This window comes from Schistocerca gregaria, chromosome 3 (genome assembly GCF_023897955.1).
Source record: "Schistocerca gregaria isolate iqSchGreg1 chromosome 3, iqSchGreg1.2, whole genome shotgun sequence".
In the NCBI taxonomy this organism is placed as follows: domain Eukaryota; kingdom Metazoa; phylum Arthropoda; class Insecta; order Orthoptera; family Acrididae; genus Schistocerca; species Schistocerca gregaria.
Window position 1 is genome coordinate 840207949 of NC_064922.1, and position 7928 is coordinate 840215876.

The following is a 7928-nucleotide window of genomic DNA, read 5'->3' on the forward strand; positions in this document are numbered from 1 at the left end:
GGGCGATGTACTTAAGGGGAATATTATGGAAATGGAAGAGGATGTAGATGAAAATGAAATGGGAGATATAATACTGCGTGAAGTGTTTGACAGAGCACTGAAAGACCTAAGTCGAAGCAAGGCCCCCAGAGTAGACAACATTCCGTTGGAACTACTGACAACCTTCGGAGAGCCAGTCCTGACAAAACTATACCATCTGGTAAGCAAGATATATGAAACAGGCGAAATACCCTCAGACTTGAAGAAGAAGAATAGAATAATTACAATCCCAAAGAAAGCAGGTGTTGACAGATGTGTAAATTACCGAACTATCAGTTTAATAGGTCACAGTTGTAAAATACTAACACGAATTATTTACATTAGAATGGAAGAACTAGTAGTAGCTGACCTCGGGGAAAATCAGTTTGGATTCCGAGAAATATTGGAACACGTGAGGCAATACTGACCCTATGACTCATCTTAGAAGCTAGATTAAGGAAGGGCAAACCTATGTTTCTAGCATTTGTAGACTTAGAGAAAGCTTTTGACAATGTTGACTGGAATAGTCTCTTTCAAATTCTGAAGGTGGCATGGGTAAAATACAGGGAGTAAAAGGCTATTTACAATTTGTAGAGAAACCAGATGGCAGTTATTAGAGTCGAGGGGCATGAAAGGGAAGCAGTGGTTGGGAAGGGAGTGAGACAGGGTTGTAGTCTCTCCCCGATGTTATTCAATCTGTATATTGAGCAAGCAGTAAAGGAAACAAAAGAAAAATTTGGAGTAGGTATTAAAATCCATGGAGAAGAAATAAAAACAATGTGGTTTGCCAATGACATTGTAATTCTCTCAGAGACAGGAAAGAACTTGGAAGGGCAGTTGAACGGAATGGGTAGTGTCTTCAAACAAGGATATAAGATGAACATCAACAAAAGCAAAACAAGGATAATGGAATGTAGTTGAATTAAGACGGGTTATGCTGAGGGAATTAGATTAGGAAATGAGACACTTAAAGTAGTGAAGGAGTTTTGCTATTTGGAGAGCAAAATAACTGATGATGGTCGAAGTAGAGAGGATATAAAAAGGAGGCTGGCAATGGCAAGGAAGGCGTTTCTGCAGAAGAGAAATTTGTTAACATCGAGTATAGATTTAAGTGTCAGGAAATCATTTCTGAAAGTATTTGTATGGAGTGTAGCCATGTATGTAAGTGAAACATGGACGATAAGTAGTTTGGACAAGAAGAGAATAGAAGCTTTTGAAATGTGGTGCTACAGAAGAATGCTGAAGATTAGATGGGTAGATCATGTAACTAATGAGGAAGTATTGAATAGGATTGGGGAGAAGAGAAGCTTGTGGCACAACTTGACTAGAAGAAGGGATCGGTTGGTAGGACATGTTCTGAGGCATCAAGGGATCACCAATTTAGTATTGGAGGGCAGCGTGGAGGGTAAAAATCGTAGAGGGAGACCAAGAGATGAATACATTAAGCAGATTCAGAAGGATGTAGGTTGCGGTAGGTACTGGAAGATGAAGAGACTTGTACAGGATAGAGTAGCATGGAGAGCTGCATCAAACCAGTCTCAGGACTGAAAACAACAACAACAACATGGAGTGTTGGTCAAGCACGCAACATGCATTTGGTGTAAAAGCATATTATAAAAACACTGTGTTATTGGTGCCCAGTGCGCTTTCGGTTGTTAGTTTAATCTACCGCCACAGGCTCCCTTGTCATCAAAGAAAGTAGTCCTCCTGTGGGTGAAAAACTTTGAAGCCAATGGAAGCAGGATGAAGAAAATAAATGGTATGGGAAAAAAAAACAATCTGCAACCCCAGAGAACATTGATCATGCACATGAACACGATTCATAAGCATCAAGTCCATGACAATCAGCAAGGTGGCGCAACACTGAACTTTGTCTCAGCCATCGATCAGTGGGTCAGATTTTAAAGAATGATCTACACTATCATCCATACAAAATACAGATAGTGCAAGCCCTAAAACCTAGTGATTACAATCATTGCATTTGCTTTTGCTGTGCTAGGCTTAATGTTATTGGAAGAAATGGAGAAAGAGTGCGTAACTTACGGATGAGCGATGAACCCCGCTTTCACTTTAGTGGCTACATCAACAAGCAAAACTTCCAGTGTTGGTCTGCTAATAGCCCACATGATCTTCATGAACAGCCACTCCATTCTAAAAAACTAACAGTTAGAGGTGCAATATCTTCTCGTGGAATAGTGTGACGGTTTTTTGAAGATGAACTTGATAACACAGTAACGGTGAACTCTGAACGTTATGCTGACATGTTGGCAACTTTTGGTCTGTCTGAAATCGATCAGTATGATCCAGATGAAGAAATGCTCTTCCAGTAATATGCTACAACAAGCCATACCACTGACGTCTCAGTGGATTTGCTTAAACTCACATTCCCAGGGTGACTAATCAACCAGAATGCCCATTTGCCATATTTGATCACCCCAGAATTTTTTCTTTGGGGCTATCTTAAATGCAAAGTCTTCGAGGAAAATCCACCAAGAACAAAAGAAGGTCTGAAGGAGTGAATCCAGCAGGAACATTCCATTGTAGATGCTGCAGAACGTCATGAGCGGATTTCATCTTGGACTTAGACAATGTGTGCAAAACCAAGGACGCCACCTTACTGACACCATATTAAAAAAAGATTGTCTTAAGGTGAAACATTAATTTCCACTCATGTACTTAAGATTCATGTTGAAATAATTGTACTCTTTTTCTAAATATATAACGTGATATTTCAAAACCGTGCTCTTTCACTGCCTCACCCTGTATGTACTGCTGTATGTTGACTATGCTAATCATCCTGTAACCTCCTTGCTTTTTCTGTGATGGGTTATTGTCCTTCCAAGATTGCAGAACTCCACTTTGTTGCCTGCATGGTTCATGGTCCAATTTTAAAGTGATCATTAATCTCATTTCTGAAATTTTTCATTACTTTCTTCCTTCTTTTCTTCACCCCAAAGCAATATTCTTTGCAGATTACACTGTTCATTCCATACAACAAAATCTGTAATTGTATCTCACTCTCAAGAGCATAGCAAAGCCATCAATGAAATACCTGTATCTTTTGACCCTGAAATTTAACACCACTCCTGAAACTGTATTTCTGTCACAGTCTCCTCAGTGTACAGCTAGAATAGTAGAGAGGAAGATTACATCCGTGTCTTGTACCCATTTCAATCCGAGCACTTTTGTCTTGGTCTTCCATTGTTATTGTTGCTTCTTCATTATTGCATTTCTTGTTTATCGTCCATCTTTTTCTATACCTTACACCTCCTCTTTGTCTAATAATTCCAAACCTTTTGCATTATATTAAACTGTCAAATAGTTTTTATTGGTGGGAAAATAATATGAAGCTGTGTGAATTATACACAACTCTTGCCTCCATTATTTAATACAGTGTCAATACTGCCCCACCTGCTGCCTTCACCTTCCCTAAAGCCAAACAGATTGTCATCTAACAGATTCTCACTTTTATTTTCCATTCTTTTGTATATTATTCTTGTCTGGAACTTGGTTTCAAGAGCTGTTAAGCTGATTGTACAATAGTTCTCAGATTTATCTGTGTTTGCTATATTAGGGAGTGTGCAGATGATACTCTTTTGAAAGTCCAATGGTATATCTCCAATATTGTAGACCCTGTGCACAAACTTAATTGTTTACCATTCACCGGCCGCTGTAGCCATGCGGTCCTAGGCACTTCAGTCCAGAACAACGCGACTGCTACGGCCGCAGGTTTGAATCCTGCCTTGGGCATGGATGTGTGTGATGTCCTTAGGTTAGTTAGGTTTAAGTAGTTCTAAGTTCGAGGGGACTGATTACCTCAGATGTTAAGTCCCATAGTGCTTAGAGCCATTTGAATCATTTTTGATTACCATTACCCCTCAATTGTTTTAAGAAATTCTACAGATATATTACCTATTCCTTCTGTCTTGTTTAACTGTAAGTTTGCAGAGCTGCAACAAACTCTTAATACTGGATGTCAGATGCCTTCTTAGCAGGCAGTCACTCTCTCTTGTAGAGATCTTCATCGTACCTAAAGTTGACAGGTTTGCTTGTAATTTCATTGGAAGTAATTTTAACTTGTCTATAAGCTGGATGTGTGCATCCATGATATACTTCTTTTTCGCTTTCTTCATTTTTCCTGCACCCATTTCACTCTTGTTTTCACATATTCCCCACTGATTTTATTCCCAAGTAACGTAACTCATCTTGAGGATGAAGTTCATTGCTACATTTGTGTAGTTCTTGCAAATAAAATTTTATTTGGATAGCTTTTGCCTTGAACAAACTTAATTGGTTTTCTCTGCATTTCTACCCAGATATGTTTTGATGAAGTTACAGCACCACACGTTAACCCTCCACCCTCCCTGCTTGTATTGAATTGTGTGTGGCACATATATTGGTCTGAAAGTGCTCTTATGTTAGATCCGTTTTTACATATCCAATTACATAACTTCAAGTTGTCAGTGCATGCTGGTACACTGGTGCTTGAGCAGAAGGTAATCATTTCGATCCCTGTCAATGGAAGGACACTTAATTACATGTATTTACCTAGCAAGGGCTACACTTGCACCAATATTCTGGGTTTAATTCAAATACCTCTCTCAGTATCTTGTGGAGTGGAGGTATGTGACACCGTGATAATAACCTGTACACATCATAAACAAAAAAGGCACTCATAAACACCACACTATAATATACACACAATCACCACAGTCATTTGTGCTGGAGACAACTCTTATACTCCTGGAATTTTTCTTTGGCTCTGTGTGCTGCAGTTGAAGACAAAGTTTTCACTAGATATGCAAATATGGACTGCCGACTTAGTAAATTTGTGTAATACTTCGGGATAGGACATTTCAGTGCCAGATGCAGACAGTTGCCACCGTATATCTCTTCAGTGGGTGGAGGAATTGTTGAAATGCTTACTTAACGGAAATGTATTCACACTGTGAGGTCAAAACTAACAGCAACTGTATACAATTAATAAACTGAAAGCCCAGTTTCGTATCAGTTAAGACAGATCTTTTTGCTTGTTGTGAGTCTGAATGCAGTCAATTATGAAAGTGTTTTTTCATGGTTTGGACACTTCTGATTCCAGTTTAAAGCAGTACTAATTTTAAAAATGTAATCACTGTGCTTTCTCCGTAAGCAGACATGTGGGTTCAATGTCAGTGAAAAAAATTATTGGAAATTAGTGCAGTTGCAGCACATCCTCAGTAGACAGTGGCATGAAACAGTCTGTAAAATGGCCCTTTTTGCTTATCTTCAATATTCGTATTTAGTGTAATCAAGCAGACTTATGAAACATGCAGTTTGTTATTTGGATTCATTGTCTTTCATAATGTATATTTTCCACGTCTTCATAATCTCATTTGTTTTTATTCCATCAACATAGAGTATCTGGTTAAGGAAGTGTTTATCACCTTTGCCATATACCACTACTTACATGTTTCCCAGTGAAGTCTGGGATCTGTCAGTGCCTCTTTCACTTTCAGTGGAATGTTTATGCCTCTGTACAGTGGTGCAACTCCAAGAATGCAGCTGCTGGGCAATAATTACTGGCAAGCAAGAAGGTGAGAGTTTTGTTCTGAAGATTCTTCAGAGAGGCAGTGACCCAGTGGTGCACGTAGAACTGCAAATAACACAATGAAAGTAGTGTCTGGAGTAGTAACTGAAAGACCAGCTGTTTTACTTCTTGATGTATGCAGAAGCACTACACCAAGCTGGGAACTTGTAAAATGTGTTCTCATTTACTTGGTGCTATGGAATTCAGTCTCTTACAGCCTACAAAAAGACTTATTGTATCCAATCTTTCGAGGGACACACTCCACCAATAAACATCATGCTGTGCAGTTTAAAACTTACTTGAAAACCCTTACGTTCTCATGATCATAAATCATTCTTACTGGTAAGTAGATTGTAAAATGTAGAGTTAGGTTGGCAGGACACTACAGTTCATTAGAATTACACTGGAAATGACTACAGCACAAGGTGGTTTTGGTTTATAAAGTAAGCTATATTCAGATCTTTCATCACAGGCTTACTGAACAAATCTGCAACTGTTGTAATTGAAGATTTTTGAATAAATTGGTGACTGCAAAAAATGATTCTTCAAATCCTGATTAATAAGAAATAACCTGTTGAAACAAGAAATAATCATTTTGTGCAACATATTTTTACCCAGCTGCCCCCATTGCTAGAACTTACTGCAGTGCTCTATTTACCTCAGTCTTGCAAAGATGATTAACAGTCTAATATTGCATAGAAAAATGGAACGGAGTAGTGCCACAAATTATTAGCATTGTGTGTGTGTGTGTGTGTGTGTGTGTGTGTGTGTGTGTGTGTGTGCGCGTGTACGCGCGCAAGGGAGGGGGGGGGGGGGGGGGGGGGGGGAAGGAAAACTAAAAACTATGCACCGCAGACTCCAAAGCGTAGCAAGTGAGCAGCAGCGCGTTGCAAGCTCAAATTAGGCTGCTTCGTGTGCCAAGCCATTATATCACCAATAGTCACTGATTACAACTACATTTTCAGATATTAACTCACGATCTACCGATAGGTTTCGGATGAAAATATAAAAATATGCTTTTACTAGTAATATTTTATCGCAAGCTCAGAGAAAACGAGAGGAACATGTTACTATTACCACAAATAGCTCTCCTACGAGAAAGATTCCTTGGGAAATATTTGACGTGATTTACTTAAATTTATTTGCTCTACGTGAGTTACATGCTGGGCGATATGTTTGAGATTCGTGCTATAGACTACATTAAACAAAATCATAGCTTTTTTCGAACAGTCGTTTGTTCATTTTGCAAATAGTTTTGCAGTTCAGAAAAAGCGTGTAGGTTTAGTATGGCATCCAACTGACAAGTTACCAAAATCTGCAGCCGGACTCATTTTTTCGTTTCTGGAAATATGGCGGTTGGTTCAAGATTGCTGCGTTCTTCGAAATAATGCCCCTGCGAGTTTGAGGTCGCATCAGCCGAAGCCGCGACCGTTATCGAACTGCTCGCAACCGACGGCCCCAACAGGGAACTGCGCGTACGCGGATGTCGCACTGCGCAAGCGCAACAATACACGGCAGGCGAAGCGTCACAGCAAAGTGCTCAAAACCACGAGACGTGCGCTATGCATACGGAGTGACTCAATTGAAACCCGTTGCCGACGCGAGTTGGTAACCGGTCGATTGCGAATAACTTCCTGTGTAGTTCAATGGGACTCCGCAAAAGGCGCGACTGCTGCATGACTCGTCACTACTAAATCGTTCGCAACGCGTCACAAACCAACTGCCAGCGGCTCGACTTCTGCATTGCCTAATGATCTGAATTGCGTCTTTGACCTCTGTATTGGTTCAGTATGAAGACGAACGAGCAGGTGGTGAACTTTAGCTTTGTACGGCAAGTAGAAAAATCCGATTTTGTATAAGTTCCCAGGCTACTGAAGGAAGGATTGATAGAACACGAAGTGTGAATTTTAAAGATCACTTGGCAGGTACATCTATTGTTTAAAAGACAATCACCAATACACCAGTGGAACCCAATGTGCAAAAAAAAAAAAAAAAAAAAAAAAAAAAAAAAAGTCGTATTGGAAGAACTTTTTGACTGTCATCGCCTATTTCGTTCTGTATAAACTTTGAGAAAACGGAAAGGCACAGATATCCGTTACGTGTAAGCACAATGGTGTTCACATACAAATTATTTAAGGAGCACAAACCACAATCACTCCTTTTCCGAGTGTGTAAATCTAATGGCGTATTGGTTTTCTAAATGTCTGTAATCGACAACACGTTAAAAACATTGTTTTATGTTCATTATGATCACACTGTAGAACTCTAGTTAACATGGAATAAAAGAGTCAAGAGCACTAGGTCCTTTTACACTGGAAGAGACGGGCCAGAAGTTACAAAGTAA

The 7928-nt window shown here is 39.6% G+C and overlaps 1 long non-coding RNA gene across 2 annotated transcripts in view; it reads right to left on the reverse strand.

The window, feature by feature from the left end:
- LOC126355149 (uncharacterized) overlaps positions 1–7038 on the reverse strand; it is a 30041-nt gene extending 23003 nt beyond the window's left edge. For both annotated transcript variants that reach the window (XR_007565464.1, XR_007565465.1), the window contains exons 1-2: positions 6894–7038; positions 5465–5650 (exon numbers count right to left, since the gene is read on the reverse strand). This is a non-coding gene — a long non-coding RNA (uncharacterized LOC126355149). The remainder of the gene's footprint in view (positions 1–5464; positions 5651–6893) is intronic.
- Positions 7039–7928: the final 890 nt, after the last annotated feature.